Here is a 24731-nt window from a genome sequence, read left to right as displayed (position 1 = left end):
GGGTAAAGAAATAAGCAAGTGAGGTGCAGAAAGAGGAAACAGAGGTGCAGCAAGAGAGATGCAGAAAGAGGAAGAGATGAGCAGAAAGAGGCAAAAGAAGTGCAGAAAAAAGAAGCAACAGAAATGAAGAAAGAGGCAAGAGAGGTGCAGAAAGAAGCAAGAGTGTTTTGCACACCATTAACACCAATTTAATACCCACATTTAGCAATAAGTAACAGGTGACCATTCTAGGTTTGCAAAGAGCCTTCCACCTCGCTGTAACACTTGTAGCTGCATTTTTGGTAACATGTGAGCCGTTTGAGCTAGAAACAACCTTTTTTTGTTCAAATCTGCAGATTATGCAGCAGATGATGGATTATGTAGCAAATGAGGAAAATGTATAATGTGCAAAGGTCAGTGCAGCCAAACAGTCGCATCATTCCAGTGGCCCTGCTCATACCTCTGACTAGGACCAGAAGTGCTCTTCAGTGGTTCCCTTTTTTTGTCTCATTGAGTTTATAGTTTAGCTTCTATGGAAATGAGGAAGATTAAACCTGAGGTAACCACTCCACAAAACAGACTATCATACCACACAATTACACTCCATAACACATAATCCTACTCTACATAATTCCTATACACTGAATACCACATACTTTCTAATCACATAATTTCACTGCACAACATACCACAAAATTCGCCTACACACAACCTACATCCACTCAACTCCAAGAATCATTAAAAAACACTTTTACATTTACAGTGCCAATAGCTCTAACTCTCGCAAATGCGAAACCTTTTACATTGCAAATGCTTCTTTAACTAGTAGTCGCGTTTGCAGAGAGGTGGAGAATGGGGGCTGGTTCTCCGACCACCGCTCAGGAATTCTGCTGTGTAGGACTTACAAGAGGTACCAGGAGGGCTGCTTGGCCCCCAAAGTCCCTCAGGAGAACAGTGGACTTCATCCCCAACCCGTAGTGTGCCAGGAGGTGCATTTACAGAGTGGGGATGAAGTCAACTTCAGTCCTGAGGTCCTCAGGACACAGGAGGACCTCATCAACCCACCAGCAGTGTGCCAAGAGGTGTGTTTGTAGAGTGGTGTAAAAAGGGACTTGGCCTCGGACTACCTCTCAGCATTCCCACTGTGTGGGGCTTACTGAAGGTACCTGTTGGGCTAGTTGGCCCCCAGGGACCCTTAGGATTCAAGGGGACTTAACCCCCAACCCAGAACGCCCCAAGAGGTGTGTTTGCATAGTGGTGAAGGGAGGGGGCGGGGCCTCCGGCGAGATGCTGGCTTCTGCTTTAAAAAAAAAATTATTAGTAAGGGGGCTGTGTGGCCACCCATCTCTTAATATTTTGTGGGCCCTGGGGACCCCATATCCCAGGGCCTGACCCATTAAAACATTTATTTTATTAAAAATCAGAAACGGGCCATGGGGCCTCCCTCCGAGGCCTTTTTCGGCCCTGGGGACCCCATCTCCGGGGGTTGTGCATCATTTTAAAAAAATGTATTTTATTACTGGACGAGGGCCGCATGGCCCACCTTCCATGGGCTACTTTTGGCCCCGGGGACCCCATCCCCCGGCCTGGACTCGTTTATTATTTTTTTGGGATGGGAGGGCGGCCGCGTGGCCCCCCTTCCCTGGGCTTGTTTTGGCCTCGGGGACCCCACCCCAGAGGCCTATCCTGCTTTTTTAATTATTAGTTTAGGAGGGGGGCTGGGTGGGCCCCCTCCTGTGGCCAGTTTTGGCCCCGGGGAATCCATCCCCCGGGGCACTGACTTATTCTTTTTTTATAAATAATTAAAACAGGGAGGGGGCCAAGTGGCCCCCTAACGGGTCAATTCTAACCCCTGGAACCCCCGGGGCGGCCCTCACATTGGGGACTGTGGGGGGAGCCCCAATTCCCCAGCAATCCCTGCCGGCTCCCCGCCTCCTGCGGGGAGCCGGTATTACTTTTGTCCAAAAGCAATAATGCTTCGCTTCATGAAAGCGAGAGCAGATTCCCTGCTCTCGCTTCTATGAAGTTTTCAATGACAGGGCGGCAGCCATGCTCCCACCTTGCCATTGCAAACTGCAGTGTCCTGGCACCCGGGTCATTGCTGGGGCCGGCCCTGGGGGGTGGTGGTCCAAGGGCCAAGGAGGGATCCAGGAAGGGGCAGTTTTTAAAGTTAGCCCCGAGGAGGCGGCGGTCCCTGGGGCTGCGGGGGCGCAATGCCCCCCACATTTAAACATTGAAGCCCCGGTGAAGTGGTGATCACTGGGGCAGCGTGGGGGGCAGGAGCCCCCCTAGGCTTCTATTAATAAATAAGCCCGGGGAGGTGATGGTCCCCGGGGCTGCGGGGCCCGCACAGCCCCGTATATATTATGCGCATTGCCCCAGGATCTAGCCCACCCGGGGGTTCATTAAAACGTTTTTTTTTCTCTGCATGATATGCACACCCAGCGTGAATCCTGCTGTTTTAAGACGAGGCCTAGGGGGTCAGGCTGTTTCTACCCTGCCCCCTTTTCCTTTTTGTTATCATTTTATTCCCTTTTTTCTTGAGACTCGGTTTTACCGAATTCACAAGATGACTGCCAACACTGGGTTTGGAGTGTTGGCAGCCAATCCGAATGAAGCTTTTGGTCGGTAGGGTTCGCGAAACCTCCTCGGTCACCAGATATCGATATTTTTTCATTTTTTTATTTCTCAGGAACTACTGAACGGATTTACACCATTGAAAAACAAGAACGCTTTCTGAACCAAGACCTAGTGAGTCGAGAAGTGTTATCTTTTGTCTATTGCAAAATAAATAATCTCTATCTTTGCTACAGTTCCGGAGTGGCTGGTTCTTTACCCGAAGTGTGTTCAGGTTAGATACAAATACCATGAAGGTAAATATTGAAAAAAAGTGTGTTTTCAATAACAACTTGTCATTAGGTCTGGCGTTACCCAAGACCTTCTGGATTTTACTAAAAAATATACATATATTTAACTATAGGGGCTATTAACCTAGCCTCTTCATCCAATGGTCTGCTGTTGTGTCTTTCATGGGGGCAATGGGTCAGACAACTTGAGCCACTGGTTCTGTTCACTGTTAGTAATGGCATTCTACTTCTGCACAATGTGCACTTCCGGCAAAAAAGTTGTATCCATATACAACACATTGGATCACTGTCTGTTCAAAATTGGCCAAAATGTAAGGATAACTTTACAGGGCTCTAGGAGTTCCCGCTCATGCATGTCTGTCAAAAGTTAAATAATTTTTTTTAAAAGTCCTTCAAAAACACACTGAATCAGTAATATTAGTGGAAACTGGATAGAAATAAATACCCCTTTATGGAGAAGTTATGGTTGAACTCAAATTGGTTTTTGGGAAAAATAATGAGAAAAGGAACATTTCAAAATAGACTCAAGTATGATTTTCACAAACTGGATAGAATTAAAATGTAACATAAGTGTGGATTCGCCCCAAAAGAAAGTGTGAGACTATATGTGCCAAATTGTATATTTTGAAGCTGCACTGGGGGCAATCATTCTCAATGCTCAAAGCGGACCTCATTGAGGTTTTTGTAGGGTTGGGAATTCGCTTGTCCCTGGTCTCTCTTTTCTCCTGTCCCTTAGTAGATTTTTGATCCCAGGCTACAAGTTTGACAGCACAGGTGTTATTGTTTATTGTGAAACCTGCACTATGTTGTTGCAGTCATAATATTGCTGGGACTACCGCCCAAGTATCAGTCAATAGCGGATCCAGTATATCACATTATGCACTTTTATCCTGTATTTTGCAATTGACTAAATTCTACAAACTACTCTGTATTAGAAATGCCTTGCCTCACTAGCCATGCTTTGATTCTTGTCTAACTGCTTTCTACTGGATTTCCATTATACCCAGTTATGCACTTTAACTGTGCACTTTGCTCCTTTGTATGAACTTATTTAAACTAAAACCGATTTTCTACTAAACAAGGCCACTAGAACTTAGCCAGACCTCACATCATGACTTTAAAAGAATATTAGTTTTTTATGCCTACTTTGAGTTTTACAAACTTACATTGTTTAATTGTTTTACTTGTAATCCCATTTTAATGTATTTAACTGTCTTAAACAGCTTTGATGGCTCAAACTGCAGAAATAACATTTTTAACTTGTATTTTGAAGCACATTTGAGTATTAACTCAAACTGGGCACATTTAAACACTGGTTCTATAGAGGGCTTAAGCATGACAGAACAAAGCTTTGTAACTGGCACACATCAATTCCTGCTCCCTGCCTAGGAACCAGAATCAAGTGCTAGTAACCAATTGCTACCCACCTGTACCTCTGCAAAGACCTCACACATACCACTCATTCCAGTCTTTCATCCGGCGCAGCGAATCTTCTTGTTATCAGAGCGCTAGTCTTTTCTTTCTGAAGGTCATTTGGCAGTGTCAGACCTTTGATGCTGATGCACACCCAACTTGACCTGAAGCAGAAGTAGCGAATAATCTCTTTTCAACTGAGCCCCTCTATTGTTTTTTTGTGTGTTTTTTTTGCATCCTCGCTCAATGTGGCTGCTCCATCATCAGAGGTGGGTGTCAGCAGAAAGGATCCTTGGGGGCGTTTTTAATGAATGTCACCATTGGTCCTGAAAACTCTCCTTCATACATGCCTAAAACGTTGGAGTCTAGAGCCTTTCCTGTAGCGTGGGTAACAATGGCGATGTCCAATCCGCGCCCAACATTGTTATTCTTTGCCCCCAGTATTAGCTCATCTTCAAAACAGATTTCCTGGTTGCTTTCCTTCCCAATACTGAGCAGCCGATACGCATATGTGTTATATTACCTGGGCAAGCTGCCCAGAGGTCGCACTTATTAGTTCGAGCCTAGCGGCAGCGCACATACACTGCTCACTCTGCGAGCCTGCTGTAGTAGAGTATGGGAGAGAAGCCACGCCCACTCACCTCCCATATTTTTCATTGGCATTCATCCATTCCACCACCACCACCAATACCACTAATGCCACCACCATTACCACCACCGCCAATACCACCACCACCAATACCACCACCACCAATACCAATGCCACCACCACCAATAACAGCATCACCAATACCACCACCACCATCAATACCCCGCCACCACTAATACCACCACCATTAATACCCCCACCACCAATACCCCTTCACCAATACCACCACCAACAACAATACCACCATCACCATCAGTGCCAATAATACCACCAATACCAACAATACCACCAGCAATACCAGTACCACCACCGCCAATACCACTACTAATACCACCACCAATACCAATATCAATACTGCCACCAATACCACCACCGCCAATAACCAATACCACCACCAATGCCACCACCACCACCAATGCCACAACGAATACCAATAATACCAATACCATCACCAACACCAATACCACCACCACCAATACCAATACCATGACCAATACAAATAACACCACCACCAATACCACCACCACCAATACCACCTCCACCAGTACCACCACCACCAATACGCCACCACCAATACAATCAATACCACCACTACCACCAATACCATCACCAACAACACCAATGCCACCACCACCAAAAATACGCCACCACCAATGCCACAACGAATACCAATAATACCAATACCATCACCAACACCAATACCACCACCACCAATACCACGACCAATACCAATAACACCACCACCAATACCACCTCCACCAGTACCACCACTACCAATACGCCACCACCAATACTATCAATACCACCTCTACTACCAATACCATCACCAACAACACCAATGCCACCACCACCACAATACCACCACCACCAATACCAGCAATACCAACAATACCACCACCAATACCATGCCACCACCATCAATACCACCACTACCAATACCACCACCAATACCAACAATACCACCAATACCACCACCACCAATACCAATACCACCACCACTACCACCAATACCAACATTACCACCAATACCAACATTACCACCAATACCACCACCACCAATACCACCACCAATACCACTACCACCACCAATATCACCAATATCAACAATACCACCAATACCAACAATACCTCCACCAATACCAACACTACCAATACCATTCCCATCACCGAAAATACCAATACTACCACCAATACCACCCACCAATACCACCATCACCAATGCCACCACCACCAATATTACCACCACCAATACCACCACCAGTACCACCAATATCACCACCAATACCACTGCAACCACCAATACCACCATCACTACCCTCACCACGCCCAATACCACCACACCACTAATACCACTACAACCAATATCACCACCACCACCAATACCACCATCAATACCACCAGTAATACCACCACCACCAATGCCACCACCAATATCACTACCAATATCACCACCATTACCACCACCACCAATACTACCACCACCAATTCCACCAACACCACCAATACCACCACCAATACCACCACCACCAACAACACCACAACAACCAATACGGATACCACCAATACCAATACCACCACCACCAATACCAATAACAGCACCACCAATACCACCACCCCCACCACCAATAACACCCCCAATACCACCAGTACCAATACCACCACCAATACCCCACCACCAATACCACCACCAACAACAATACCACCACCACAATACCAACAATACCACCACCAATACCACCACCACGAATACCAGTACCACCACCACCAATACCAATATCAATACTGCCACCAATACAACCACCACCAATAACCAATACCACCACCAATACCACCAATGCCACCACCACCACCAATACCAACATGAATACCAACACTACCAATACCACCACCACCACCACCAATACCACCGCCAATACTAATACTACCACCAATACCAATAACACCACCACCAATACCACCACCAATATCCAACCACCAATACCACTACCAACAACAATACCACCACCACCAATACCAGTACCACCACCACGAATACCAATATCAATACCGCCACCAATTCCACCACCACCAATACCAATACCACCATCTCCACCAATACCATCAATGCCACCACCACCACCAATACCACCACCTACTCCAATACCACCAATGCCACCACCAATACCAGAACCACCAATAATACCAATACCACTGCCACCATCAATCCCACCACCACCAATACCAATACCACCACTTCAGAGCCTCTCGCTCACTGGTAATAGTAGAGGCACAGTACCAAGTCTGAGCTGCAGTCGAGAAAATCCCACCCTCCCTCCATGCCTGCCATAAAGCACAGCCTGCCCTGCACCAGAAGGTGAAGCCATGGCCCTACTATAGCTGGAGTGCTTTTATTAGGCCAAAGATAGCAATAACATTACGCAATGCCACACTGCACACTCAAATCATGCGGAGGGAAGGAAATAGCCAACCTCCCTCTCTTTCTCCTGAGCTGCAACAGTGTAATCATGGAGCAAAAGGTGTTGGACCACTTTGTTAGTGTTTATAGCTCCAATCATATGTAACTCTCGTGTCACACTTTGCGTCTGTGTAATTTACAACTCATACACATCTTCACTGCACTATTTATCACTACTTTGAAGACGTCGCAAAGCTGGTCTCTTCCTCTGACATTTACAATCTAGCAAGCGGTGGAGAAGGCACTTTATTGCAATGCAATGGGTCTTTCATTTGCGAGAGTTTTAGCTATTGGCATTGTAAATGACAATGCCTTTTATTTATGTTTTAAAATTCAAAACATAAATAAAAGGCATTGTCATTTACAATGCCAATAGCTCAAACTCGTGTGAATTCGAGACCTATTGCATTGCAAATGCTTGTGTCTGTTTAGTGGTGGGGCTCTTACAATGGGGTTTCCTGCCATGTTCTGTAGGTTGTTCGTGGCCACCTCGACTGTATTTTCGAAACGCTGTTCAACAAACAAGCAGAGCAAGTCCCAAGCATAGCTCGAAGCGCTAAGCATGCCAACTGCTTTAAAGAAATTGCTACTGAAAACACGAAAGCAAATAAAGCTCTGTTTCCGATGACGAAGGCCGCTCTGGGGGTCTTACTCACTGTCCTCCCTCCCTTCGCCCCATTTACCGGAGCTCAGCGAACCTCAGGTGCAGTGGCGGCTGATGCATTTTAAAAGTGGTAGGCCGGAAGGTTTGACTTGAGTAAATAAAGTGCATGCAACCTTCAATCATGCATCGGGGTAGGGGGATGAGAAATGGGGAAATAGACCTGGAAAGGCTAACTCATGCAGGCAGGCAGACACATCACTCACACAGATACATAGCTCCACTTACCTTCAATCACAGATGCACACCCTTCGCTCACCCTACACTCACATAAACCAGCTCACCCTGCACTCACAAGGGCATACCACTCTTCCAGTGCATTCACACAGTCACTTAACTCACTCTGCGCTCACACGAGCACCGCACGCCATTCACTCATGCAATCTTACTACCCACCCAGCTGCCTCTCATTGCTCACCCTGTGCAGGTCACTCACCCTGCACTCATACAGTCACAACATTCCCCACCACCATCACAATCAATCCACCCAGTATGGACACAGACCACATGCTGCAGCAGAACTAAACAGCACCCTCACTCAGACGTAGAGTCCTGCAGTGTGTTGGGGTGGGGAGGTTGTGGAGGCCCAACAGAAAACACGGGCTACAGTAATTTCACCAGGCCGCACTGATGACGCATGTGCCAGTTGGGGCAGAGCAGGGATGCTCTGTCCTTTCTCAGCCTCCGTTCCGACACTGCATAAGCGCAAGTGTTATTTAAGAAATAAATAAACGAAGTTTTTAGACACACAGGGCCAGTGACGTCAGACGACAGGCAGCCAGCTTTCACCGGAGAATAAAGGGGAGACCGGGCGCGCGCTTTAGCCTAGTGATGGCTCCTGCCCCGCCGCGCACTTCCGTGTTCCTGGGTGCGCACCCTGCCTCTCCCAAGCCTGCTCGTCCTGTTCTTGGGCTGGAGGGCTCCGGCTAGCTGCACGCAACCTGCGAGGCGGTGAGGCTTTGCAGGGACTCGCTGCAGGCAGGCGACAGTGAGCACGTGAGGCACAGATCTTGTGCAAACAGCAAGTTCCAGTGTATCATTCATAACGGTAGGATAACAGTTCATGCACTTGCTGCAGAGATGTGTGTGCAGTCTAGTCGTAGGTCGTATTTATCCTAAAATAGCATATAGGATTAAAGTATATTCTAGAAAGCACATTGTGTAGCATTCTACTTTGTATTTTTGTACTACAGATGTGTGTTTGATGCAAACAGTTCAAGTGCTTTATGCTTATATTGCTGAGATCCTTGTGTTTCTAGGTCACACACTACAGTCTTTGTAATACAGCTTAATGAGTTAGGAACCAGCCTCAAGGAGCTGCATGCAAACTGTAAGGCTTATGCTTCTGATATGCAAATTGATATTTTAATAAAAAACTTAAAAAAAAAAAGTTTAAGGGCAGATTTACTAAGCATTTGTGTCACCCATTCATCATGCAAGGTGACACTGGGCAACGCAAAGTCTTATTTGAGATTTACAAAGTCATGCAAGGTCTGATTTGGGTGGCCTTGCGTGGCTTTGTGAAGGAATGTAATATCCCGTGCATCCAGCCATGGATTTCAGGCAATTGCAGATTAGTAACGTTTATAAAAGTGGAACTGCGTGAAATTGGCATGCCTAGCTCATAGACACGTAACAAGGAGAAATATGTTTAGTTTTACTTCTTCTTCCTATGTGTGATGCATCCTAAATCACGCATAGAAAGAGGAATAAGTCTTTTTGGATTGTTTTTGTGCAGGAAGGTAACTAGCTTTGCAGCACAGCGTTCTGTGACTTCTTAGTAAAGCTGCCTCTTAGTGTTTTTTCTCAATCTTATATTATTCTAGGGTTGATTAAAAGGGTTCTATTGGCTGGTAATAAATGTTTCTAGAAAGCGCTACAATATAGTCACTGATCTAGACAGATATCTAACGAACTTACAGTGCATTCATATCCCTTTTATAAAGGCCTTGGAAAAGTTAAAACCATCTTTTGTGTGCTGTTCTCCTAGATTTCTGACTTGACTGTTTTTGTTGGTTTAGAACTCAGTGCACTTAGCTCTTGCCAACCAGTGGATAAGTGCATGTTCTCCTTTGAACATTAGGAAATTGGTGTACACCTAGGCCCAGATTTAGGAAAACTGGATCACAATCTAGCGTTCTGCATTTGGTGTAATTCCGTTCAGCTGTTATTACAGTATCGCTGTTCAATTTTCCTATGAAAAATTACATGGGAACATGCGTTTTGGGACTCCCCCTTTTTTCCCCCACTTGATGGATCACTTTGAACATTTCCAGGAACGAACTAAGGTGGATGAGACTTTTTGGGGGAAAGTTTCAGGAAGATTTGGCAAACAACGCCAAATCTAATAGCAAACCAAAAAATCTATTTCCTATGGAAACGAGGTATTGACTATAAATACCCAGTTCCTTGGGGAATAATGGGTTGCCCTATTGATGTACTAGATTATAAATACCCAGTGGCACTAGGACGGATGAAAATGTTCCAGCTCCAGACTCCAATGCAGTTCAACATCTGGCACTTTTATGGGCAGATCAATATCTTGGCCACAAGGCTCTGAAAACATATTGAAGGGCGTTGTCAAGGTTGTGACATTTACAAACAATTGCAGTTAGAGCAGAAGGCAAAAAAATTGTAAAGAGTGTGTTATTTTGGCGATTCACCACATTTTATATGCATGTCTACTATTATATTAAAAAATCACCCCCTCCCTCATATCTGTTAACGCTAGGTAGGTTGCGAAAGATTGATGCTCTAAAAATTGGTTTGTCGTTCTAAATCATTTAGGAAGCACTTCTGTAGCAGGTGGCACATGGGTTGTTGCAGCCCACTAGTGACCCTTGAGTTACAGGACCTGGGCATCCATGGTACCATATACTAATCATATAGGTAAGTGAAAGGTGTCAATCAGGGCCCAGATTTATGATTTTTTTCACACTACACAGGGCAGCAAGACACCTTGCTGCGCTGCATGAAAGGGAGAAGGCAGGAATGTGTCACATCTAACAAGATATGGTGCATTCCTGTCCTCACAAACATACTTATAAGAAGGAACACCCAGTTCTCCTGAAAAATCTGGTGGTGTTCGAGAATGTTTTATATATCACAAGCGAGTGATCAGATGGCACCCAGGTAAATTAGTGCCCACGCCACATTTCTTAGTTATGTAGATATATATGCCTATATATTGGCAGGGTCCTCGCGCACAAGTCCCACTTATGGCTTGCTTCATCATTGGACCCTCACCCAGACACCTAATGTGAATTGTGAGCTCAACATATTTGTGAGTGGAGCTCTTAGTAGTGGGTTTGCAGGGAATATAGGAGAGTTAAAAATGCCTCCAAATCCTATATCAGTGATTTTTATTGAGTAGGGTCTAGGGCAAAATTGAAAACAATAAGATGTCATGAGGATACAGTGATCCAAGACATCAAAAAGTCAACATGTTTCAGCCATGTCACTGCCCATGAAGGTTCAATCGTCATGCTTCAGGACTTAGCCTAACCCTGCATCAATCGGTTAAATATCAACATATTTAAGTGCAGTAAAATATTTAAGAAACATGTACGCAAAAGACAGATCATACTCAGAGGATCTTTTCTTGGTATTGCCATGGCTGAAAAAGAAAGATAGATATCAATAGTATACCCTGTTAGATGTCTTAATGTTGGAGGCACAATAGCCCTGATCCTGGCCTCCCCACCCCCTGGGCTACGATCAGGCGCACACATCCTAAAAATCGGCGGAACACTCAGCTACGTGATTACCCTCCCCTCTTATCAGCAGGTCAAGGGTCTCTATTGTGAATATATGTGGGGTAGGATTGACACGAGGATTATGGGGATGTCTTTTCCTTGTTTCACAATGTCGTGATTGTAATACAGAGTGTTTTGTAGGGTATAAAAGACGATGTCTCAGCTCACTTGTTAGAGCACCTCCCGATGACACCTTGTTTCGTGTCTGAAATGACAGGCTCTCCTCATGAGAAATAAACTCTGTTCTTGTGTCCCTACTTCCAGCGCTCGTCTCTTTGTTTGGTAACTATTCAAAATGGGAATTAAGAGGCGCCTTGCGCCAGCAGCCTGGGCATCGGTTGTCATATGGGCTGACTTTTCCACAATTGGCGTCCCAACGCGGGGCCCATCAGTGACATAAGGTCCAGTAAGAGAGATCCAGCAGTGAGGTGAACATCTAAATGATCGGAGTATACCTGCCTTGAGAGGGCCCTCGTCCGGCTGCCGATTGAATGAACTTCACCGATTCTGAACGGACCTCTCACGAGTGACCTACTGTCCTGACTGGAATCCCACAGGACTGCTGCGGTAAAATCATGGAGTAAGAGAACGATCGGGCGCTGGAAGGAGGAAGGCGAAGAACTGCCCACACGGTCCGGTCCGGGTAAGGTCGCGTAAAATGCGACAAATTGTGAAATGATTGTTTGATTTGGATAATACTAGTATTACTCTTTTGTTGGTTCCTCTGGAGATTCACCGTCTGCAAACGGAGAAACAACAGGCTCTCCCTTTGCAAGCAGTGAAGGATAGGTAACGCAGACTTTTGTCCCCGTTGTAATCCGTCGTGCCTATCTTCCTCCCCCACTGTTTCCCGAACTGTTGTTCGTGGATTATTGTCTAGAGATTCTCTGTCTACAAACAGGGAAGAACAAGGTCTCTCTTTGTAGGTAGCGAAAAGGTAGGTAACGCAAACCTTTAACACGTCGTACCTACTTATTCTCCCCACTGATTGTTTGATTGACCGAACATTGATTGTTCGGTATTGGTTCTTTTGAGGTATTCACCGCCTGCAAACAACGGAGAATAGAAATATTCTGTCTAGTCTTTGCCCGCCGTGATAAGATAGGTAGTGCAGACTTTTGTCCCCGTTGTAATCCGTCATGCCTATCTTCTCCCCACTGATTGGTAGCCTGTTTAGCCCGGACCGCTTATTAGAGATGAACCATCCAGCTCCACTGGAGGGCACACCTAATAAGGACATGTTCATTAAGTGTGGACTAGTCGCTATAGCTTATAATAGGTTATGGCATAAAAATATAGGAAAAAGAGTCGAGCGAAATCAGTAGGCCACTGATGAGTTATCAACTTCGCTAAAAATAAAATAAGAAACGTTAGAAATAACCCGCAATAAGAAACATAAAAATGGCGAGGGAAGACAAGCTTGACACCAAGGCAGCCACGAGGTAGCTAGGTTCCGTTGCCTATTCCTGCCCCAGACATGTCTGCCTCATTGCCCACCACGCCCAAATAACGGTAACATGAAATTGATACAAATCCATAGACACCTACCCCCATTCCGGAAGCTCCCGGCGTGCAACAGGCCCGCGGTTACGCCCATCCGGAAGGCGAGGCCTTGGCGCGTGCAGAGCAGGGCCTGGCTGGCCGCCGTCGGAGGGGGAGACTGTGGGGCGGACGGCCCGGAGGTCGTGATGGTCTCCCCATTCCCTTCCTTCCTTCTGCCCTGCGGGCCCCGGGGGGGGGGGATGTCTTGCCTCAGCCACCGACCCCCTTTCCCCCTTTTCGCTTGCCCGATCCGGCCAACATCAAAGTCCGAAGCCAAGGCGAGGTCGGCAGCGCTTCTTTCAGCTATAATGGCTGCAACAACACTCCTTTCTTTTCAATTATGTCCTGAACGGCCCGGGATAATTGCAGGTAGTCCCGCCACATGTCAAGGGGGGGATGTCTTGCCTCAGCCATCGACCCCCCCCCTCCCACCCCCCATCTTCATTGCCTGGCATGGCTGTACCAAAGCGCTGGAGCCGAGGAACGGCGCGGGGTCGCTGGAAGGGGGAGGCGGCGCGAACGAGCCTCCCCCACCTCCCTCCAGGTGGAGGCTTCCAGCGACACCCCAACACTCCTGCTTGAAGAAGGGGTCCATATCAAAAAGCGGGTTTCCTTGCCCGGGACGGGCACACGCCCTGTACTCCACGACCTTGAAGATTCTAAAAGAGCCCGGGGGGCCGACCTCTCCACGAGGCGCCCCCCCGCCCCGTCCTCCGATGGAGCCACGAGACGTCAGCGCACTCCTGCCGGCGCCAGCCTCAGTTTGGAAATGACTAAAATCCTGCAAAGATACAGATTTGTTCAGTTCCGGTGGAACACCAGAATGACCCGGTAGGAAAAGATTGTTGCCTCCCTCCCCACTTTTTTGACTGATGATTCATATTGTTAGTCTGTCACCCCACTACGAAAACTTTTTGAACTGCCAAAAGAGGTTCTGGTCCAACCACGAGTCATTGGAGACATTCTGACTATACTGGGACCTGCCTGACCTCGCCCAAAATGGCGCCGATACACAAAACGAAACTTTCAAACTCCTTGTTCACCCGGATTGCTCAAACCTTGATGCCCCGAGATATGTGTGCATTTTTTGGACAATGAAAGTCGATAAGATGGATAGTGATTATGTGCTTAGAGAAGAAAGCGATGTAAGACAGATATTGATTATGTGTTGGGACAATGAACTAATTTAGGGTGGGTACTAATTATGATTGGGAGCAATGAATTGGTGTAATGTAGGCACTGAGTGAGCATTTGGATAATGAATTAATGAATTAATTGAAAACTTGAATTCTTGACATGCATCATGCTTGCCCTGTAGGAAAGTTCGATACGATTTTATTGCACTGCTGCACTTTATGAAATAAAAGATCACCGACTTCGTTCCTCTTATGCACAGTTCCAGTCTGCTCCGTGGCCGGTCCACTGGGTTGTAGGCCCGTATTTGTACACCAACATTTTTTTAAATTAAAGGTATTTTGAAAAAGAAAGTATAATTGTAGCGGTTGCATTGATGAATTTTGAATGTGTTACTACTGTCTCCAATATGAGCGAAGAATAAGCATGATTAAGGTTGAAGGTTAAAAAGGCCCGATATTTAGCAGCTACATTATGTGTCACAGGCAGCCGGAAAAGTGTTTTAGACGCCCTTAAACGACACCACAGAAATACCACCTGACCACCACCCTTGCACACGATCTAAAAGGTCACGATCAAGTGATTCATGTAGATACGCAGACCATCGATGATTATCTATCTGACACTACTGGTCCCTCTGGGCTTAAACGCCGAGATGGTAGAGAATGCACTACGTGGAGATAGGTCGAGTATGTGGTAGGTAAAAACATTTTCGGACTACTGCATGCTGATGTGCTTTGAATGCTGCCCCCACCCCCTTCTTCTCCTCCCTTCTGCAGGTCGCGTCGGAACGTCGGCTGAAGTATGGAAGAGCGATGATCGAACGACCGACGAAAAGGGAAGGAGGGGATCTGAGCATAGTACTTATGTTGATAAGTTTTTAAAAGACGTAGACTTAGACATGACTGTTCCTCCTTAGAACGTAGCGACTGGGAGGATGGGCTGACATAGAAACTTGACGGGTACTGTATGACAGAAATTGACTCGAAATAGCATGTTAGATAATGTAACTAGACGTTTGACTAGATAGGGAAAGGACAAAGAAGAGTGCTGGGGTAAGGGTTACCAAGGCACTACCCGTCTGGGAAGTTAGAAATGTTGCTGATGTTCAAAATGTACCACCTCCTTTTCACACTCTTATAGATATAGCCAAGCTGTCCGACTGTTCTCCCGATCAATACCCGCCATTGCCTCAGCCTGGAGAACTTCCCACCAAAGGAAGAAACTCAAAAATGGTTTAAGATCCAACCGTGGGTAAATAGCCCGACCAGGTTAATTTCTGACCGGCTGACCGAGGTGTAAGTATTGGCAATTGAGAACGCTCGCAAAAATAGCAAGCGAGAGGGAAAAGGAGGGAAAGGTAAAAAGAGCTAAGCACGTAGGTAAATAGGATATTAAAGATACGCAGGATGCAAAAATAGATCTTTTTGGCCAATAATTGTTTTATGTTTTGTCGTGAATCTCATATATGTAATACATGTACTGTCTTCCTTCGTCTGAGTTTGTGTGTATGTACTGTAGGGGTTTATGTCTTCCCTCTGTTTGCGTCTCTCCGTTACCTGACCCCCTGCTGTTCTGTGTTGTGAGCGCACTAAATGACCTATTTTCGTACACGTCTCTCTCTCTCTCTCTCCCCCCTTATCTATCTCTCTCTCTCTCTCTCTCTCTCTCTCTCTCTCTCTCTCTCTCTCTACATGTCATACGTGTACCGAATGGCTCGTTTAGGTTGCGGACGACTCTCACTCTCTACGAGAGTCCCCCTGTTCCATCTTCCTTCTTATGGTAAAATTGTGCCTCGCTGGCACCAGTCTGATTGGACACTTATTGAACGCGAAGGTGTTCAGCGAAATTGACAGAAACTAAAATGATTGTATCTCGCCATATTACTACCTCTCCTTTCTGCAAAATGAATGAACTCGAATTGGCTAAGAAAGAAAGGACAGGTAAGACGACTAAGGTCCCCCAATCTGATCTTTTATAGGGGAACTATATGTCAATGGCACCTTATTTTTTAGTTCATCAGAGACGAACGCCAACGTCTAGATTGGCCCCCAATGCCCAGATTTCCCCACCCCCTTTGCACCCATGCACGAATGCCCGAAGCGTCCCCACCCCACTTGATTGATCCCAGCTGCTGTCCCCGATATATACATGATGACCATGAGTAACTGTCGTCCCTCGAGAAAAACTTGTTTTACCCTGACTCTCGATGATAGCACCCCCCGCCCTGTTTGAAAGGGTTGGCCAGCTTTTGGAGGGAAATGTTAGACTGTTAAGGCTCGGGTTGAAAGACAAGTCTCCGCTGGAGGTTCCGAAATGTTGAATTTGATGAAATGCGCAGTTGATAGGAGTCTGATTTCTCTCCATTTGTGTCATGAATAGACGATGAATAAACTTGGCATGAACTCAGTAGGAATGCCGACATATGCACTGCTTGGTAATGAATTTCTGACTGTGACCGATGAGCGTATCTCCCAAGTGCGTAGGATTGAGGGAGGAATTCACATGCATAAATGTCTTCTTCTGCCAGTTCTCTAAAAGCTTGTTTTGTACCTATTCAAAGATATACGATCGCCGGAGGAGAAGGGTCGGACGTGACGTACAGCCTGGCTGCAGATCTTGAGACACATGTGACCTCGACCAAAGGTGGAGCTGCAGAGCAGCAAGATGCGGGACGAGACAGCAATTTCAAACGTGGAAAATGAAACTTGACGGGCTGCCCTGAAGCCCTCAGCCTGCTAACCCACGTGTGCCTGAAGCCTCCGTCCTCCTTTTCAAGACCGATTGATGGGCCTGCTTGCTTGTTATCCTTTGCTCCCTTGGTCCCTTTGGTGTGTCCCAGGAAATGTGACCCCACTCCGCCCTCTCTCCCATCGACTATTGAACCACACACCCTCTTTTCCACGTGACTTTTTGCCGCAAGGAAGAACAGCATTTAGATGGAAATGGGGTTGTGCCACGGAAATATAGGTGCCGAGCATAAGGCGCCACTAGAAGGATTGGTTAGGGAACAGGACTGTGGTCTAACAGCAGAGGACAGACCGCACCTTGCAACGCGAAAGGTTAAATCCGAGCTGGACCTATAGCTCCACTGCCGGTGCTCAACAGCGCCAACTAAAGGACACGGACTAGAGCCTACCAGTGATGGCTCACTGCTAAAAAGACACTGTGACGAAGAGATCTTGTGTATTGAACTGAATTCCGCCCTCAACTACTTGGTCAAGATGTTCATTGGTCACATTTTAAAGTCAGAAGCATTTATGCTATGTAGTACGTTTGAATGTTAGGAACTCAACAAATGCAATTTCCTATGTGCTGCATTCTGCCAATCACATCAACTGTCCATGATTGTATGCCATATGTTAGTATTGACAAATGCTAATTCTTCGACCACACCTGTTTATATGTACCCCCATCAATTAGGAAAATGAACTCTGTTATGTAAAAAGCGGCGACTGTGGAAAACTAGGAAAATTGATGTACATAAGCAGCGTTCATTTGCCTTTTCCCACTCCCCTCCCTGTAAGCACCATGAATACCGTAAAATATTGACCGCATCACTCCGCCAGTAAAAGCCCGTGCCCATATGTACATGACAGCCATTTTAGGCACCCTGGCCTTTTGCCCGCTCATTAGAATCACCGGCTTCCCTTCTGCGCGTATTTGAACCCCCCCCCCTCTCTCACATGCATAGACCATGAAACCCTCTCCCTCTGCGCGACCCTGCCCTGAAAGGCAACCCTCCTGCTTGACCCACGCAAACCCCCCCATTTCCTCTTGAAGAGGCATCCTTCGCCTCAGCTGACATAGCCCTCCCCAGCTGCACCTGACTGCCCCCGCTCTCTCATGTACGGGTCATAAGACCTCTCTCTCTGTGCGACTCTGTCCCTGTGCACACCCTGGCTCCCCCCCCTCCCCTTCTCCCTCACACGGGCAAGTCATAAACCTTCTTCTTCTGCAAGACCCTGTCCTTGGGAGTCACGGCCGCACCTGACCAACACCTCCCTTCCTTTCATGAATAACCCCCCTGTTGGTAAACCCTCCCTCCGCGATTGACTGTCCACACATGTCTGAGGTCATCGCCTAAGCCAGGAGATACTGTTTACTGCCCCTTATTGTATGGAGTCACTCCTCTTCAAAGGACACACTATTGATCCTGGCCTCCCCACCCCCTGGGCTACGATCAGGCGCACACATCCTAAAAATCGGCGGAACACTCAGCTACGTGATTACCCTCCCCTCTTATCAGCAGGTCAAGGGTCTCTATTGTGAATATATGTGGGGTAGGATTGACACGAGGATTATGGGGATGTCTTTTCCTTGTTTCACAATGTCGTGATTGTAATACAGAGTGTTTTGTAGGGTATAAAAGACGATGTCTCAGCTCACTTGTTAGAGCACCTCCCGATGACACCTTGTTTCGTGTCTGAAATGACAGGCTCTCCTCATGAGAAATAAACTCTGTTCTTGTGTCCCTACTTCCAGCGCTCGTCTCTTTGTTTGGTAACTATTCAAAATGGGAATTAAGAGGCGCCTTGCGCCAGCAGCCTGGGCATCGGTTGTCATATGGGCTGACTTTTCCACAACTTTCGTCAGAGGAGAGAGTTTGCCTTTATAACTTGTGTCTGTCACTGTGACCTGGATTTTACTGAACTCCGGGAGCTGTGGTGATTATGAAGAAAACCACATATATCACATGATTGACTGTCACATGATCATACCAACATTGTGTACTCCTTGATATTGAAGATATTTGTTAAGTTGTTTTTGGGTATGTAAATATTAGCTTGGGCGTGAGCGCTATTAATTCCTTGGCAGCCATTTTTGGACTTGGGGACTCAGTAACCTGTCCTGCAAAATGATTAAAGAAAACACATAGGGGGCAGCGTAGGGATAACATGACCCAATGTTTTTTTTTACCGGTACTGCAGGTCCACAGAAGATTAGCAGTAACTTTTTAAAAATAAAAATTGTGGACTCCCACTCAATAAATGCCTCCTAGGGTGAGCCAGGACCCGGGGCCTGCGGTAAATTGATTATCTTTGAAGAGTGGGAGTGCGGCCCCCTTCCTCGAGACATTGGATTGCCCCTGTGACCCCATCCCCCTGGGCCAAAATAATTTTTATGGGTAGGGAGGAATGAGGCCCGCTACCCAGGACTCTGTAAGGCCCCAGTGACCCCTTCCTCAAGTGCCAATCTGTATTTTAAGGGGAAGGTTTTGTAGGGCCCCCCTCACTAAGCCATCCAGTAGCCGCAGAGACTTCCATTACTGGAGGCTGAAGTAATTATTTTGGGAGGGGATGTGAGGCCCATTCTCCCGGAGCCTCCGGAAGGCCCTAGGGTCCCCATCTCCTGGGGCCGATCTGTATTTTATGGGGAGGGGGCTTTAAATCCCCTCCACTAGTCATTCAGTGACCTCCAGAGACATCTTCCCCGGGGCCCAACGATAAACAGTGTCTGGGGGACCCAATTCCATTGGGTGATGTCTTGTGCCCTACCCGGGAGAGTGCTGGCAGGGAATATAAAGCTAATTCCCTGCACACACTTTCCTCGGCAAGGAACACAGCTTTGCCTCTTGCGAGCAGGAGCAGAGAAGAAACATATCATTATTATTAATATTCACTGCTCTAAGCAAGCAGTACTCCAAAAAGGCCAGTGAGGGCTTTTTAGTCCTATGTTTGATCCAGTTGGTGCCCCGAGAAATGGCAGGGACATCAGCATGCATTTTCCTAATATTGTGGAAGGCTTAAGGGAGCGCACCAGCTCCCGAGCAACATTTAAAAAAATATCAGTAAGTCTCCTGGGTCATTGGATCCATGACCTCAAGAGAACTTACCATCATGTTTAAAACACTCTGAGCTGCAGTGCACTGACCCCTGTGTTTGGTTCTATGGCTGAATTTTGTGGTCTTAAATATGTGAAAAAAGATTCAAAGACATGGTTATATTTGTTTTAAAAACAGTTGAAAAAATGTGTGACAATAAGTACTATTAAACATTGAAATGGTTGTCTTTATAAAATATACATTGATTATAATTATTAGTGACATTTTGACAAATCCAATAGGTCCGCTTTATATGTGTTGATGTGCTCGCCTCCTGAAAAAGCCAATAGGCCTGTCTTTTACATAGATATTGTGAGGATCTGGGTGAACTAGATGATATGACTGTGGGGCCTTATCGTGAAGTACCCTCACAGACACTGTCCTTGGTCAAGTCAGTATCCTTTACTTAACCTTAGCCTCAGCCCTGAATATCTGTGGCTGCAAGTAGTAAGGCCATCAGTTAAGCATTTCGCAGCACCAAACTACAAAATAAGAAAATCACACACCAATAAAGAGACAGAACAATATTTATTAAAAAAAATATTAGAGTGTATTTTTATGAATTTTTTGAGACCTTGATCATTAAAAGCCACAGGACGAGTCTGAGATACAGATTTTTGAACTACTTAGCACTTTTAATGCAACTGCAAACAAGCATTGCCATGCATATAGTTTGTAAAAGTTAGTTCAACTCCGGCCTGAGCCGGGCCACCAGGTCCAGCAGGACAGAAGTCTAGGGGTATAGAAATGATACTTTGGACAGTTACGTGAGCACCATAATGTTTTGAGAGCAAGATCCAAACTTTACAGATGACCGGCATAGATGTCAATGGAGTGACCCTTATGCTGAGGGATACAGGGTCAAAGATGCTCAAGAATTTTCTTAATGCTGTGCGGTTGACTTGAGTGAAGTCTGGTCGAGTCCTCAGTCCACAGGTGAGTGGGGATACTATGTCCACAGATCAATTTCAGCGTCTCGGCTTGGCTGGTTCCAGGCCAAGCCGAGACGCTGAAATTGAACGTCTGCTACTGCAGTGTTGCAACAACTTTGCATTAATAAAGCCAGGGATGGACATACAGTGGACCACCTGAACTAACTTAAGAGCAAGAAACATCAAGCCTTTTGATAACGTGACAACCATAAGGGAAGACAGAAACTGCATGAATTAAAGAACTACATAGGAGTGAATAAACGACCGAAAAAACAATAAGGAAAACTAGTGGGAAAATAGGGGAATTATCCGAACACAATACACCTGAAAGACTTGCAGTGCCCTGAAGAAACTCCTGGGTAGGGAGTGAAACACGTTGGCTGAACTTGTTGCATACTCTATTTGATGTTTTGTGTTTTTAATGGACAAAGATAAATAAAGAACATTTTTCTACTTACTACTTTTGGACTTCTAATTTGGTGCGCCCCCAATGAACATTAAAAAATTGTTGAACTGATCTGGAGAGCACAGCGACGCCAAACAGCAGCTGGTGTCGGGGTTGGCAGCACAGAAAAAGATACTTAAACATTGACTGACTTTGGAACTGGAGTATTAGGTGCGGCACTTTAAGGTCCGCTGCTGTTTTTTCGTACAAATATGCAAATGCTCAGGCATCGCAGCCTCTCTTGGTGCGCTTTGAAGGGGTGTAAAGTGGTCTTCTTCTCGTCCTCCTTCCAAGTCCAGTGAGTACTGAGGGGCAGGGTTCTGGGGTGCCCTACTTATCCCAGGACAGTACCCCGAGGGGACTATGCAATCACGGGCCAATGGGCTACTGGGTTCCATCCTCTCTAGTGACGAAGTTCCTGTGACGGGTGGAATCTAGCTATCCCAGAGTGCCCCATTATTGCCTCTTCCAGATGGCACAACTCTTGCTTGGTCATCTAGGAGGAAGGTAGCCCACCCTAGAGGTGTAGCTACCTGAGAGCAACACGTCCATGGTAAAACCCCTCTCTGGCCCTGTCTCCATGCTGTCTACAGGAACAATAGACATCCTGCTCAGGAGTGTTGGGCAGGGCTGCCTATCAAAGGTGGCTTCCCATTTGAGGCACGCCTCTGGGCTAACCTCCCTGAGTGGCCATCCTGGCAGAAGAGGTGACACCTCGCTGCTACTGCACTGCCTTAGCCCCTGAGCTCGGGAGTCATTCACATGACTCCCCAAGTTGTCAGAAAGCTGCCTGTGTGTGTATGCCTTTGTGAGGCTGCTGAACAAGAAGAGCACAGAGTGGAAGCTTTCTAAAAGCTGCCAACTTTAAAAGTGACATAAATGTCAACTACATCATTGAGTGACACTTAATGTTCTCTTTAATTCAATACCTTCGATACCTTACATGACATAGTTTGGTAGTCCCAGTCAAAAGTTTGCCAGGTTGGGATGCACCCAGTAATTCTGTTTTAGCCAATGGGGCTCCCAACTGTACTCACAGCAAAACGACATTTTGGAAGTGATGCTGTTAGGACATGTCGGAAAACAAAAGTACTGCTCCCTGCCAAGGAATCCATAGGCCTTCCTTAGGGGAGGCTTACACATAAAGTTATGGGGTAGGATGTACTTTGCCATTCGTTTGAATGGCAAAGATGTACTGGCAGTAAAACCACTGACCTTCCAATCTGCGGTAGCAAGCTGGGAGACATTTTATCTATGTCACATACTGGGTGACACAAACAGCGCTGCAGTCCTGGGTGAACACTCTGCCCTAATGCCCTCTGTACCATGGGTGCCAGATATTAGGGACTTATAAGTAAGTCAGACCTTGCCAATTGGGTGTATCCAATTTAACATACCTTTTACAACGGGCCAGAAAACTGGCACTGAGGTCTGGGCAGCAGGTGAGTTTGCTGTCTACTTATTGGAATGCCCATGTGGCCTCCAATACCTAGACAGCACCAAACTCCCACTAAAGATGAGAATGTTGCAGCATCTTCGTGCCATAACTAACCATGATTATAATTATCAGGTAGCCCGACATTAAGCGGACAAGCACAAAATCAACAAACAGCAGTCTCAGATTCTATGGAATCGATCTAGTTCCTATACATATAAGAGGAAGAGACAGAGAAAAAAATGTTAGGATCCTCAACTCTAAATATATTATCGAGCTAGATTGTAAAATGCCTAAAGGTCTGAATGGAGACGAGGAGTTAGCCACACATATAGGTCATTAAAATTGTCCCGTACTGCAATTCCACAATCTGGAAATGTAAACCGTTTTAACTTTTTATTTTATTTTGATTCTTTTTAATTTGTCCGTATGACTTCACATTTTTAAGGTGGATATGAAGTTAGGAGCAGTACTGTGTAAATAGATTCCAATCGGATATCTTCAAAGTAGATAGTCGCATTAGCAAATATTTTACTTGGATGCCACACAACAAATGTTGGTGTCATATTACCAGTACCAACACTCCCAACATACTTCCACACTTTGTTATCACTGATAGGTGCATTCAATTTTCATAGTCCCATTTCATTCCTGCACCATAAAAAGGCTCTCCCCTACATCGATTCAAATAACAATAGATTAGGAGTACTATGTATATAATGGTATCTAGTATGTAAGGAATGAGCATGAGGCCCTTTCCACATGCCAAAAGCTGGTCCCCGTTCGAAATATCTGCAATATATGAAATCTTTTAGTGTACCTCTGATAACAAGAAGAACTCGACGTATGGTCATCAAGTAATTTGATCGCAATAGCACACTAATGCGTGGGAATGCGTTGTCTCCTTGCTGTGTGCATTGTCCCCTAAACAGCATTCCCCCAAAATTGCATATAGTAAATGTTTTAAATTATAAGTAATAATCTATGAAGTAATAGAAAGTGTGATGTATAATTATATGCCTTTGCGGAATCATATCTGATGTAAGGTCAGAACGTCGCAGTTATAAATAACCTGTGTAGATTTGAGGGGACTTTATATGCTGGAAATTAGGCAACAGATGATGATTGCATCGAATACCATTTGATTTGATGAAACAATGTATAAAGAATAATAGATTGCAATGTTGACTTGTTTGTAGCCGTATTGACAGACTAAATATAAAACCAGCTGTATGCTGCGAGGACAGTGTTACCATTCTGCTTGTCTCCTAATTAGGAAGTCAAATTGAAAAATGTTATTGATATAAGTTTGTTCCCGCATAAATGACATACATATGAATTTAAAATTTGTAAATATGTGAAATGAACATTGCATCATAATCACAGTTGCAAGTGTAAGAAGGAACACGTTATTTTATAATTATATTTATTTTTATTTTACTTTATTGAAATCGAGAGACATGTGTAAGCAAAGAATGGTGAAACTCTTCTATGTCTACGTACCATTCAATGTTTTTCTAGAGGAAATCAATGTAAGAAAAACACATGATAAAGGCTAACGCTGAAATGCGTTGTCTTTCCCTTGGTGCACAATAAATCATTGTGCCGTCTTTTGGTGTGCCGCCTCTTGTGTTAGCACC

The 24731-nt window shown here is 45.6% G+C and overlaps 1 pseudogene; it reads right to left on the bottom strand.

The window, feature by feature from the left end:
* Window positions 1-4305: 4305 nt before the first annotated feature.
* Window positions 4306-24731, bottom strand: part of LOC147731748 (protein FAM3B pseudogene) — a 40477-nt pseudogene continuing 20051 nt past the window's right edge.

Source organism: Lissotriton vulgaris, chromosome 2_1 (assembly GCF_964263255.1).
Source record: "Lissotriton vulgaris chromosome 2_1, aLisVul1.2, whole genome shotgun sequence".
Classification (NCBI taxonomy): domain Eukaryota; kingdom Metazoa; phylum Chordata; class Amphibia; order Caudata; family Salamandridae; genus Lissotriton; species Lissotriton vulgaris.
Note: the sequence above shows the minus strand (reverse complement) of the source record. Positions and strands in the feature narration are given on the sequence as shown.